We start from the raw sequence: 14,996 nt of genomic DNA on the forward strand, positions 1-14,996 counted from the left end.
ACGTACCCAGAGGGGGGCGCGAAGGCCCCCCCTCCCTCCGAAGTTAGGTGGCATAGCCCCCCTCCCCACCCATGCCACCACTTCTCACGCACATTCCTAAAGCTCCGCCAAATAAACATTGAGATTTTACAGCTATTAGGCGGTCAACGTTTTGCTGCCATTTTCACTCATTTTGTATGGCGATAGTTATCGGCATCCCCTGAGGTGTGAAGGCCTCTTTTCTCATAGATTCGGTGCCCGCGTGATTAACTCGAAATGAGTTCAGTTGTCACCACCTTTTCAACGGTCACGCGCATTGCTGTTGCTTCGTTAATTCATCCTTCTTTGTTTAGACTGATCCAGGGACCAGGAAAGCGATCCGGTTCGTTGTCAGTTGGTCTGTATGCACGAGAAACGAGTTGAGACCGGAGAAAACGCCATTTGCATTTAACTTGTCCTCTTGCTCGATTATTTCCTCGAGTGACGGCTCACCCCGACGGTTACAGATCCTTCGAATGATATACCCATGATATGGGTTGGATAAGGCGTAGAATAAAATATTGCGGAACAGCGGTCATCATCAAACCCTGCAAAACCCTTAAGAGGAAGCTTTAGCTCGGGCCCAACTCCGACGCGGCCTATTCAAATATATGTAAAACGAAAAATACTTTCTTCAGATAACCCCTGCACTGATTTTCATAAAATTTGTTCCATTTGAGAGATAAAGTTATATTCTAGTGTCTCTTGGAAGCGGAATTTAGATTTATGGCCTGAATATTGTGAAAGACATTTTCAAAAATTCGAAAGTTCGAGAAAGCTAGACGCTCAAAGTTTATAAATTCATAGCTCTGCATGAAAAACAGACACCGCGGTTCTGTAAACGGTGTCCACTAGATACCTCAAAGCGAACAAATTTGATACGCCAATTTATGTCTTATGTGAATTCGTTGCGTTGTGCACAAGCGTTCAACAAAAGCTATATTTCCATATTCCTGAATTTCTTTAGATTCATGTGTAACATATTAATGTTGTCGCCTTTAGATCATCAGATGCATTAGAACATCAGATGCAATTCACAGAATTCTGGTATTATTTTCCTTGCTGAATTAGAGTTGTAAACTTGATCATTTCATTTTCGGAATTTTTAAAATTTTTTGCCAATTTTTGATTAAGAAACTGACAACCTAAATGACAAAATGAGAAACCAGCAGTTACTAGATTTTAAGTTTCTATTTAAATGCAACAAACCTCATCCAATTCGGTGCCGTGGTTGCCGAGAAAAACAAATTCTCTATTTACATGCCTTTAGCTAGGAGCACCCGAGCTGAAGCTTCCTCTTAAGCCGATAAGCAACATGACTGTCACCCATAACCACGCCTAGTTTTTCACCAATTGTACAGCACTTTTCGTACAAAACTGGGAACTGCAAACAAGAGTACCAAGGAGTTGAGAAATTAAGCGGTCCACTAAGGGAGAGAGCCAAGGCAACAGGCACACAGGAAGAAGAAGCGAATATTAAAACATTTAGCCGTTGTTTACGCAAATATTTAAGGATCAACATCTTTTTATTTAAAAAGGAAGTAGAGAAAACGCGGACGGAAGTGGAGAAGAATTCCGGGCGTTTTGAATGACACTTCTACATTTATCAGTCTAGCCGCCTGATGTAGCCACTTCTCTGCTGTGCTTGTGTGTAGGTGTTTTACTAACCTTCCGCGGTGGGCGCCGTACGTCTAAACCGCAGCGTCTTGCGTTCAACACGGCTATACGGGACTGACGGCCACGCATCGTTACGCAACTTTCCAAATAACAACACGAGTCGGTTGTGGCACTTAACTTGGTAGGGCAGTAAACGAGGGATTCAAAAGAACTGTGATAATTCCGCAAATGTATATGCCTTTATAATTCTTCCAGAGCTAACTAAAAAAAAACGCTGCTATTGTCGGATACACTTCAAGTCTACAGTGAAGCCCCGCACACGTTGTTATATAACCGCCAGCCACTGTTGCTCCGGGAGGCTGCAAATAATTCGTACTTCAAACATTTCCTGTTTCCCAAATCAGGCGGTAACCACAAAAAGTATTAGCGCGTAAATTTATACGTTTCCTCTCGCCTATTATAGTGGAATGGCGAATGCCTAATTCTTTATTGAACTAAAATAAAATGCTTGCTTCGCTGCAACTATGCAGTATATTGTCAAGTTGCACTTCAGTTGGCAGTGAAGTTTCATGAGTAAGACGTGCTCAGGAGTTAAATTTACTGTATCACAGACTTTTTAAGAATTAATTAATTATGGAGTTTTACGTGCCGGAACCATGAGGCATGCCGTGTGGGGGACTCCGGAAATTCGGACCACCTGGGGTTCTTCAACGTGCACCTAAATCTAAGTAGGTGGGTGCTTTCGCATTTCGCCCCAATCGAAAATCCGGCCGCCGTGGCCGGGATCAGGATTCAATCCCCTGACCTCGTGCTTCGCCGCCCAACATCATAGCCGCTAAGCAACCATGGCAGGTAAAATTTTGAAGAGTGACATGCTCAGAGTCCATACACTTTGTCCATGTCTGTTGCACACCTCATTCTTTCCGTCGATTAAAAGACTCTACAAGAACAGCAGACGCTCCAGAGGTATAAAGTACGCCGCCATTTTGAAAAGTCCGCATGACGACGATTCTGTTTGCTTCTGTGATTTGCTGGCCGAGTAACACAACCCCGCGTGGGCCGTGTGCCTTGGTTGTCAACAGCTGTATATTTTTAGGTTGTATGCTACCATAGAAATCTTTATTTTACACTATCGCTTTTTTAATTGTACTTGGCCGTCTTCCTCCTGTGGTTCTTTCCTGCGCGACTCCATTTGATGCGGTTCCTTGTTTGCCTACTAAAATAGATGTGTGTCTCACAGGCGTACCTGTGATTTACACCTTATTTCATTTCTCTTTGCGAATGGCGGGCGTTATGAACATTTGTACTAGTAAAGGTACCCTCCTCCCCATTCGCATAAACAAGCTACCTTGGGTTGCGCCCCCCCCCCCCCCCCACCCCGAAAAAAAAATCCGGGCTACGTGCCTGGGAAGATACATTCCCCTTTGATTCGGCATGGATTAATTGGCACTGCACTGACCTTCATTAACTGGTTAGCACAAATCAATTCTGCACCTTGCCACTCGCAAAATCCAGTTTGAGGAATCAGATGTTTTTCATTCAAAACTATTTCATTATTCTGCGCAATCTTTCCCGTACAAATAAAAGACAATATATTTACTATACATGGCGCTGAAACTGTATGTCGCTTGCTAAGGAACGATTCCTACGTAACTATGTCTTAAATTAAATATTATTACTCATTACTTCCACAAAACTAGTGAATAGTAAAAGTAGATAGTAATTGTAACGAACTGCTGCGACAAAAAGTATCTTGGGAAAACTGGGAGCTTGAATAAATTTAACGTAATTCCCGAGGCCGTTTCAGATTTGAAAGACAAAGTTTAGGCGGTAGTACCGCCTAGACACGCAAACAACAGCAGGAGATAACCGCATATTATTTGTCTACTAACGCTTTGCGCAATGGCAACCTATTATGGCGTTGTGATGCGTAGCAGTGACGTCTTGTTCTTGTTGTGGTCATTTTTGTTAAGACTGTCGCTTTCGGCAAGGCGATGAAGACAATGTAAGCCAACAATCTCGCTTCGAGTGCCACCTATGATTCGCAGGCAAGAGCGACGAGTGCGGTTTGTTCTGAGTTTCTGCGACAGGTCGATTTCTTTTGCTGCCTACGCAATGAACACTGATCACTTACATGTCGCAACCGCTGTTTGGCAATTTGCATGTCGCATGTCATATTGCTTTTTTTAAAGCTAGAACGTGCGTATATGTCATCTTTTGCATTAACGTTGTCTTACGCGTCATCAGCAGCGCAGGAGATTACTTTCTACGCACAAATCCTGTTTGCACCTGCGAAAATTGATGACCAGGTACATCGTGTTGACGTGCGCATCAATTTTAGCAACGCTGCTTCCTGATCGAACAGATCCTTGCACTAAGAAAGAAAAGCTCGAAGAAGTACGCAGAGTTTATGCTAGGAAAACGAGAACAAGTCTCCTACGTCGCTAGGGTGAACTGCTTGCTTTGTAGTAACCTAGCAGCAAAATTGTTAAAGAATACTTATAGCAACACAGCTCCACGGCTATCAAAATGTAAGCAAAAGCGGTCAGCTGTAGGTGGATGTCGTTATACCGGGTGTCTCAATGAATACTTGTAATCTGTAAAAGTACTAGTAGTGGTAGTAGCAGTAGTAATAGTAGTAGTAATAGTAGTAATAGTAGTTGTAGTAAGAGAAGCGTAAGGTAATTATAGAAAGATGCATTGGTCGACTCGAGGTTGAGGGCTCTAACCTGCTATTCTATACCTTGGGAACAGGAAAAGAACGGATGATAATGATGACAAGCATATTAGCGTAATGATGCTAGTCGCCAATACAGTATATTATAACGTTCGTGGGTGGTCCTGTGTCATGAAAAAAATTGCAGCAAGGCCCACACCGTTATTGTATAGTACTCGCAAATTTCACGACCTTGAGGGGGCGCCACAGTCTAGCGAAGATGGCGGCTAGATCCGGGTCTCGGTCGATATTCAGCTTGAGCTAGAGTATACTAGAGCTTGAGCTCCATCACATATTTTATCGCTAATGAAGTTAAACGCGGTGTTCGGTTGAAAGCGAATGTATTGTGTTGGCCAACTAGTTTGTGGTTGTTGGCGTGAACGATAGAAAAGACGCACTGGCAGTATTTGGGCTATGTTTTCAAACGTCTGAACTACAAGCGACGTCTCATACTATTTCGGTGTGTTTCGGTGGTGTTTTCTCGGAAGTCAGCGTCAGCGACACTGAATGTTCCCGTTAATGGGAAAGTGCAAGAACGAGTCCGTTGCGCTGACATACAGCCACCGTAGAGAAATACTTTTATTTGCCATTTGGCCTGATACAGTAAGCAGTCAATTATATGACTCACCGCGGGCATTCGCTGGCTTTTGCAGTGCAGAAATCTAAATGAGTACTGCCTTAGACGCGACGCTAATTAACGAAAGGAAATGTTTGTAAATGATTCACTTCAATATTTGTTACGAACTGTAGGTGTACACTGTAGGTGTATCCGCTAGCGAAAACGCTGAATAGTCATCTACTAATACGCGCCCAGTATCTATTGAGAGCTGGCACTTCGCGATGCCGGTGAGTTTTCGCGACACAGGCCGCGAGCATGCAACTATTCAATATATGTGGTTCTTTGATGCCACCCGACATTTCTTGCAAGGCATTCATTTCATTATGCTTCTCCTGGCTTACGCTTGCGTGTAATCTAACGTAATTGCTAGTGCTAGTTCAGAGAAGCTCATTGTCTCAGTAATGGCGTTCCGTACTAGTATAAATAGATGTTCAGTGCTTCTTAGCCTCTGCATTATATGGGTCATAGTGTGTTCTTGGGAACGGGCTTGCCGAGCTACCTGACCTGAGCTGCACCTGCATGGAATGTGTCTGGGCATCAAAAAGAAGTTCGTTCAGATTTACTCAGCGGAGGAAATGACAGGGCTTGGTCATAATACTACGCGATTTTTAATGTCTTATGGACTGATACGAACAGCACATACAGTGTGTTCCACGTAACTTGAACCGAAGATTTAAGAAAAGTGGTTAGCGACAGCTGAATAAAACCAACGGCACATGGTTTGCCGTCATGTGGCGGTCCTTAGAGTATTTTTTTTTGTACTCCGCTTCATTAGTTATTGAACGAAGATCAATTATACAAAATTAACATTCATTAGTGCGTTGCTTTACGTTGTAGAGGGGATTTAGAAACGACCGATCGAATTTTTTATGGCAGCGTACATTCTGCGTGTGGATTCTTTTTTCAGGCGTTTCAGAAAAAAGTCCGCGAAATATAAATTAGAACCACGTGCCTGCGCTGATGCGCTATCCCGCCGCAGCGATCTCAAGCACTGGCTACCCTTGGAGCGTTAGCCAGCGCCACCACTCACAAACCTTAGCGACGAATGTGGAACATCCTGTCTACAGCAGGCGTCACGATCTTTCATCGGTGAAGGCAACTCGTGAATAAAACCACAAATGCTACCTGAAGGCATCAGTGTTGCCGGATTCGAGAGCCACCTTATTTAGTGAACCAGAAGAATGGGCACCGAGGGGCCCAATATTTAATAATCATGTCATATGAAGACTGGAAACAAGGATATTAAGGACCACATATGTGAAATTATTTGTGCTTAATAATTGAATTTAAAAAGAAAGATCAATTAATGGAAATGAAAATGGTTGAAAACAGAACTGGCCGCAATGTGATGTACTAGTAGAAACTGAGGTGATTGTTGGTGAACAGCAAATGTATCACACCGTGCTCGAGAAGGCAGCCAATCTACGCGACTCCATCACACCGCGTCTTAATTTGTTCCAGGACTTAGCGGGACGACCGCCGACAGCGATTCCATGATGGCATGGTTACATCCCGCACTATGTGGCTGATTTCATGGATAAGTTAGGTATATACGATACGATCTTAGATAGCCAATGAATAATTCAGAGGGCTACACGCTTGATAGAGTGCTGCGACTAATCTTCCAGGGAACAGCGGCTTCTGTGGAGCCTGCAGTCACCTTGCAAAACTAGGGAGTAGTTTGAGCTGAGGTTCCCAAATGAATTCCTTCCACGAGGCTATAAATGGCACATTCTAAGATTGTTTCACTTGCGGACTCATTACCTCAATGACAGCCTGCTATGTAAGAGCTATGCAAGAGCTATGTAAGAGCTATGCAAGCACTCTGTCGTCAAGCTATCTCTCAAACTACGCATGCCAAATGGTTGACCGTGCAGGCTTGTCAAGCAGAGCTACCCGCAGTTGCACCCGCACCTTCTCGATCGACAATATTCTAGCTTGGGGGATACTGCCCGTAATGCTCATTCTGTCGAGAAGCGCTTATTGTCGGAGTGGCTGTACGAGCAACGACCGCCCTCGAGCCAGACTCGCGAGCCGAGCTGCTCCGAGAGTGCTCACAGAAAGTACGGAGGACAACCCACAGATTACGTTTTTTCAAACACTCGCTCCTGCTCACGAGCAGGGGCTGTCGCATCCCTGCGGGCTCATCAAAAGAAGACGGACGCCAAGAGCCTAAGACTCTGGGCGCGGTCCAACGCTGTGAGACCTTGGCAAGGGAAGGATGGCCTCCGACCCTGGTGGATCCTGGCGGGAAAGGATAGCCTCAAACTCTTGTTGCGTAGCCATATGACGTAAAGCCATGCTATGGGCTGTCAGATGCAGCAACCCCTCAGGTTGCGATGAGCATTAGCCCTTTGAGGCCACTTCATGCGCGACACGGCTGGAGGCCTGCCATTTGCCGTTTCCCGACCGAATAGCGGATCAGGGGTAGCCCCTGGAGAAAATATATCTGTTCTGACGATTCAGCGCCCGCAGCTAACGCCGCTATAGTGACCTGTCCGCAACATCCTCTGGCCACACTACCGACTAGACGTAACCTAATAGGCGTTAAAGAATTGCGAACATTAATGCTCGGTCATGACATGAAATCATGACATGTGTGTCATGTAGGTCATGAAACAGTCGCCTACGTCTTGGTATGGAGCGAAATTGGCACAGTATTACAAGAACGTATGACGTACATAATTGATACGTCATGCCACATATGTAATGACATGCGTGTCATGTAGCTTATGGAACTGCCGCCTACGTTTTGGTGATCACATGGGCCTTTCCTTGAATTGGCATATACAAAAGTTGGCGCAGTAGGACTAGGGTGTATGGCGAGCATAACCGATAGGTCATGACGTGAATGTCATGATATGCTTGTCATGTAGGTCATGAAACAACCTCCCACGTGTTTGTACTCCCATGGTCCTTTGGTTAATAAGGTACGCTCCCGCACACTGATTCGCATAACATCGATTCCCACAGGGCGTAGGATCTGCCCACCTTTTTGGAATATTTTAGGTTTTGCTGAGTCATTGAGTGCTAAGCGATAAGCTTATAAGTGCTCATTTCATTTCACAGCGCAGAACCAAGAGAAATTGTGCACGTATTGCAGTGTACAGTAAAGGCTCGCTGAGCCAAAATAAAACCGTTAGATTTTGGGGCACATACGAAAACGCGTGAAACAGAAGAGAAGAATTACATGTGGTCATGGTAGAGCTCCAATATATCATAAAATATTTTAAAACGATTTAGTAGAGAATATAATTTGACAGTTAAAGTTGTGGTATGTCTTCAAAAATAAAACAGTAAGTAATTAAAACGAAAATGAATAACAAATAGACAACCAATAAAGTATCACAGATCGAAAACAAAAGGTTTTTCAAGGGTAGCAGGAATAGCGTTAGTGAGTGAAATATCATAAAAGTGCTGTTTCGCAAGTATAAAGCTTCCTCCAGTTGAAGATTGAACTGACCGTCATGATGACGTCGCAACCAGACAATCCAATTACTTACAGCCGATTATCTCATTACATGCAATACGTGCGACAAACACTAACAAGGTATCATATGCGAGTATATTGCCGAATGAGCGTGCTTCCATAATGAACAAGAATGAAGACACAACAGGAAAAACAAACTGTCATTTGGAAATATATACGTATTTGGGCGATTCTTTCCGAATAACGAATTATATTAGGTGAGTTTTTCTCGACACAAGGCAACAGCTGCGCGTAGAATAATAGACCAGGTGGTGAACCGCATAGGCTATTCCCAAAATGAGAACAAAAAACGAAACTGAAGAAAAAATTGATGTTAGACCTTTCTCTCATAGGTATATACCCCTTTGGCATCAACAAGAACGCATGCTGCTACCTGATTAAAGCGACGTTAGAGGCACTTAAACCATATTACATGTTTCTTCAAATTCTCATTAAAAAGAAAGAGCAACCTTAGAAATAAGCGAACCTGTGTGCGAGCGAGATATTCATATATTGCTCACAAATACTCCTGTCGCAGTACAATGAAAACTAAGAGCGGAATCTAAGCAGAAGCTCTTAGTAATTAGACCCGCGTTTACCTCTTCCAACGTGCAATAAAGCTTTTAGTTCATATTTGGGCTATCACCTCCATTTACACTTTTTTGAGGTGATTTGCGCACTAATAACGTTGCGGCCACGTCACGGGGACTCGTGATAGCTATACTTCTATATCACCTAGTCTCAAGCCTTGCTCGTACTGATGCAGCACACGATGGGAAGGTGTACGAGGAGATAAAGACCAGATCTTGTGAAACGTGGGTCTGTTGCCGATGCCATCGGTGGCACCAAACAGTGGGCGCATAAGCTGTCCGAGAGCAATCCTTTTGATGCAACACACCAAAAGCAACGTGCAAAGGGCTTTGTGCAGAGAAGCATAGACCACCTAGACACAAAACAGGCGCACAACCCAGATCCCCTACTGAGAAGCAGCAATAAGCGAAGCAGCCGCGCAGAAAATAGATATATACGACCGATGGCTCGCATATACCTACTCCTCGCTCCGACGCAGGGTCTAATTCCATATTGCAGTCCACCGGATGCCCATTCCGACGGCCAGATACGGCGTTTGTGAGTGCTTGTCGCAATCTGCAAGGAAAGAGCCTATTACGTAAAGTCATTCGTGGCTGGCCGAAGTGCTAAGATTAACTCGTCTGCTTACGAGACTCTAGGTTTTGTTTCCGGATGTTTGCTGACCTCACCAGTCGCAGCCTGGATAATCCCGTTTGGATGGTGCGGAGAACAATAGAAGCCGCCCGAGCCGATTTAACATGAGCAGTGCGCGCCGCCGCGGCTTGAGTTGGGGGCGCACTAAGCCTTATTGGCATGGTCAGAGCTGAGCGGTTCCAGGCAGACGACGCCGAAGACAAAATGCGAACCGTGAACCATGAGATGGTGCCCGAAAGAACACAATCTGACAGTCGAACTGCCAGTGGTTTCCAACTAAGGATGGCCCTGCCCTTTAAGAGACGAATGACCACCGAAACAAGCGAACGCCTTATTGTAAACGCGAATGCCAGCGTGACCTTTGCTTTTTTTTCTTGGCAATCAAGCAAACAAGCAATCATTGTGCCGTTCAGATTCTTCCGAAGAGGAATAAGGCCATTTTTTCTGGGGAGTAAGACAGTGTGGTTACCCGCCTATGGCAATTGCAAACACTACCACAATCCGTGTCCGAAAGCCATAAAATGTGCCTAACTGCGCCCACAATGTTAGGCCCCCACGCGTTTACGAAAGTAATAAAATCGGGTAGCGAAGTCCATTTCAGCTAAATTTGTTTCCTTAGTCGTACGGTTGTGGAAACATTCGAAACTTTCGAATACCAAATCCTATATTCGATTCATTTTCGATCCGGCCTTTGAATTGAATAGTCACGATCGTATTTGCTCGCATAATTCTCGCACTCGTATAATATTCGACCACCCCCCCACCCTACCGACACTAGCAGTGCCCGTCAAAATTATAATCTTTATTTAATTTCATCGAGCAATCGTCGCACCCTAAAAAATTGCTGCCGTAACTGTCGTCTGCTTGTTCCGGACGTTGATGATGATAGCAAACGGCAGCCAGCATACTTCTCGTACGAACAAACACAATCCATTCCAAACCAAAAGTTCCGAGGTTTCCACCATAACGTTAAGTTTCCGAGATGAATGCCGAAAGCTAATGCGGGCATTGTATGGAAGCTACATGGATGGCTTCAAGATGAGGGCCAACGTTGTGTCGACGGTGGTGAGACGGATAGTGACGAGAAAGCAACAAGCTTTGTCCGTGTTGACACTTACTCTGAGTAGGTCGTCTCGGAACCACGTTATTTATTCGTTTAGTGATTGCAGGTTCAGCTATTGCCTGCAAATAAAGGCACTGGCCATTTCTGCTAGCGTAGCACCTGTGCTCTTATTAGAAAATTAATGTTGCTGGAAATTATATTTTGTGTAATCTTACAGTGACTAGCGCGAGAACCGCAATTTACAGCGGCTTCATTCTAATTTTTCTATTTAGCACCTAGAACATGTCATCGGAAAATTTCCCCCCGTGGAATTGTCGCACTTCCAAATTTTGGATGAAATCTTCACCTAAAAAAGTGCGAACATATGCGAGTAAACACAGGCATTTCCCAATTAGACTACCTTTCTGATAATTCAAATCATGGCCTAAGCGATAAATGACAACTCCGAGGCTCTAGTGAACCCAAAGCACGAGAAGTGGCGTAATGCAACACGCTGTATTTCACTCCAGCTTATCTAATGTCTTTGCATAAATCGCTGTCATTCACCCTAGCTAATCAGTCCTGAGTATGCCAATTACCCGCTTGTTTTCTCCTAATGTTCATCGGGGCTTTTAGTAAAGAACTCTTCATAACGTGAAGCTTAATGACAGAAGCTGGGTACCATTGTCATTAAACTAGCGTATCAATACTGATTGTGAGCACGACCGTTCCTTATTCAATAAGCTTCATGAAGTTTGAGATTTGCCTACTAATGCCTGAGCTTCGTTTGGCTCGGCTGTGACTTTTTCTTTGCGTAGTTTTGCTTACTTGCTTTTTCTGGCGTATGAACGAATGGCTGTTTGATCCATGGCCTTCCCGGTGACGAAGATGATGATGATATGTGGTGTTTTGTGGCGCAAGGGCCAGGCTTGGCCAAAGAGCGCCATGACAAGTGGTGATGTTGACGATGTATTGTGGAAGATGTAACTTGGCTGTAAAGTGGCCTAAAAATAGTCGCTGTAGAGTGCGTAAAATCTACTTGCTATAAAATTATGGCGATGACAGATGACGAATACTATGAACATTAAAATCCATCGTAAAAGAATGATGCAGAATAGAAAATATATGAGATGGTAAAAATGTCTGGAGCACTGTTGCCTCGCCAGAGCCCTTGAAACACAAGGGCCTAGAGGCACGTGCTACACGAAAGAACTATCACAGCGCCATCCTCTGAAGAGAGGACCCGCTACGAACATGTGGGGCTAAAAACATGCAGGACAACATCTCTCAGGAAACTTAGGACTGCGTTGGTGTCAAATAAAGGTTCTGGGCCGAGTAGCATTACGGGATGTAGGGGGATGTGCCGCCGGTATGCTAGCGAAAAATGTTTCCTTCTTTCGGATTCGGCTGCCCGACACTCCAGGAGGACATGGAGGACGGTCAGCCTCTCCCCGCATCTACCGCAGGTTGGAGGATTATTTTCAGTGAGTAAATAGTTATGCGTGCCAAATGTGTGTCCTATTCTGAGGCGACAGAATAGGACATCTGTTCGCCGCGATTTTGTTACGGGGGGCCAAGAACCTAACTGTGGCTTTATTACGTGCAGTTTATTATTTACTTCTGCGTCCCACATACGTTGCCAGTGCTTTCGCAGTTTCCTTCTTAAGAAAGGCTTCAGGTCTGTGACAGGGACCGAAGCAGTAGGACTAACTGCATGCAATGAAATGGATGTGGCCATCTGGTCAGCTAGTACGTTTCCCTCAATGCCCCTATGACCAGGTACCCAGCATATAATCACATGTTGGTTAGATATATATGCTTTACACAGTGCGGAGTAGAGTTGATTAATTACCGGATTTCTGTGGCTACAGAAAGACATCAAGGCTTTCACAACACTAAGGGAGTCCGTATATATAACTGATTTCTGGAGTTTTGACTTATTTATATGCTTTGCGACCGACAGCAGTGCGTAAGCCTCAGCCGTAAAGATACTAGTTTCCGGATGCAGTACATCGGTTTCAGAGAAGGATGGGCCGACGGCTGCATAGGACACCCCGTCGTGTGACTTCGATGCGTCTGTGAAGAACTCCGTGCAGGAGTATTTGTGCTGGAGTTCCCGGAAATGCATTTGGATTTCAATCTCTGGAGCATGTTTTGTAACTTGCATGAAGGATATATCACATTGTATCAGCTGCCACTCCCAAGGAGGTAGCAGCTTGGCTGGATGCATTGGGCAAAGCTCGAGGATTGGGACACGCATTTCGTCACTAAGTTCCCTCACACGCAGCGAGAAAGGCTGTCTTACGGAAGGACGATTATTAAATAGTGTAGCATATGTCGTATCGTTAATGATATTAAAACACGGATGTTGAGGATTAGAGTGGACTTTCAAAAAATATGTTTTGCTCATGTATGTTCTCTGGATATGAAGTGACCACTCATTCGATTCTGCATATAAACTTTGTACGGGACTCGTTCTGAAAGCTCCTGTGGCTAAACGGATACCCAGATGGTGAACAAGGTCCAGCATCTTTAGTGCGCTTGGGGCGGCAGAGTGATAAATGACGGCACCATAGTCTAGTCGCGATCGAATGAGGCTTTTATATAGATTCATTAAACACTTCCTGTCACTACCCCACGTAGTCTGGGATAGAAGTTTCATTATGTTCATTGTTTTCAGACATTTTTCTTTAAGATGTTTAATGTGGGGGACGAAAGTCAGTCTGTAGTCAAGTATGACACCTAGAAATTTGTGTTCTTTGTTTACAGGTATCTGTTGTCCACACACTTCTAAGCAGGGACCTGGGACCAGGCCTCTCTTCCTTGTAAACAAAACACAAGAACTCTTGTGAGGATTGATTTTGAATCCATTTTTCTCTGCCCACCCTGACACCTTGTTCAAACCATGCTGTACCTGTCTCTCGCAGACTGCGAGGTTACAGGATTTGAAAGCTATTTGAATGTCATCCACGTAGACAGAGTAAAAGATGGCGGGTGGTAATGAAGCACGAAGCGTGTTCATCTTCACGATAAAGAGCGTGCAGCTGAGAACGCCTCCTTGGGGTACACCCGTTTCTTGCGTAAAAGGCCGTGAGAGTGCATTGCCGACTTTTACCCGGAAGGCACGATTTGACAAATAGCTTTTTATTATATTAAGCATATTACCGTGGATGCCCATTTCTGACAGGTCTCTTAAGATTCCGTAACGCCACGTCGTGTCATACGCCTTTTCCATATCGAGAAATATCGATAGGAAGAACTGTTTATGTATAAATGCGTCCCGGATATTTCCTTCAACACGTACGAGATGATCGGTTGTGGACCGCCCTTCTCGGAAGCCGCACTGATACGGATCAAGCATTTTGCTCATTTCAAGGAAATGGATGAGTCGCCGATTAATCATTTTTTCAAATACCTTACAAAGGCAACTCGTGAGGGCGATCGGGCGGTAACTTGCCACTAAGGAAGGATCTTTGCCTTGTTTTAAAACAGGAACCACAATGGCTTCTTTCCATGCAGTTGGGAGGTATCCTGCAGTCCAAATGGTGTTGAAAAGTGTGAGTAGTGTAACTTGGGTATCACTGGGTAGGTTTTTGATCATTTCATACATGATTCTGTCTGATCCCGGTGCAGAGCTCTTGCATGAGCTCAAGGCAGCTCTGAACTCGGCAATACTGAAAGGGCAGTTGTACGATTCATTCTGTAGACATTTTCTTTTGAGTGGCTTACATTCTTCTATTTGTTTGTACTTTAGGAAGGATTTCGAATAATGTTTTGAACTTGACACACTCTCAAAGTGTTCGCCAAGTGAGTCTGCCTGATGTTGCAGCGTATCACCCTGTGTGTTTACCAGAGGGAGTGAATATGTTTGTCTCCCTCTAATTCTATTTACGCGGTTCCAGACTTTCGCCTCATCTGTAAACGAGTTGATGTTCGATAAAAACTTTTGCCAACTCTCTCTTCTGGCCTGTCGGCGGGTTCTCCTGCCTTGAGACTTAACTTTCTTGAAGTTAACAAGATTCTCTGCAGTGGGCGAAGCACGTAGCAACCCCCACGCCTTGTTTTGATTCCTACGTGCGACTCTACATTCATCATTCCACCACGGAACATGCCGTTTGCATGCCGAGCCACTTACTTCACGTATGCATTTACATGCGGCATCCATTATGAAGGCTGTGAAGAATTCCACAGCAGCATCGATTTCTAAAGAACACATGTCATCCCATGATATACTAGTTAAATTTCGGAATTCCTCCCAGTCTGCTGTGTCAATCTTCCACCTAGGAGCCTG

This window comes from Dermacentor albipictus, chromosome 1 (genome assembly GCF_038994185.2).
Source record: "Dermacentor albipictus isolate Rhodes 1998 colony chromosome 1, USDA_Dalb.pri_finalv2, whole genome shotgun sequence".
Classification (NCBI taxonomy): domain Eukaryota; kingdom Metazoa; phylum Arthropoda; class Arachnida; order Ixodida; family Ixodidae; genus Dermacentor; species Dermacentor albipictus.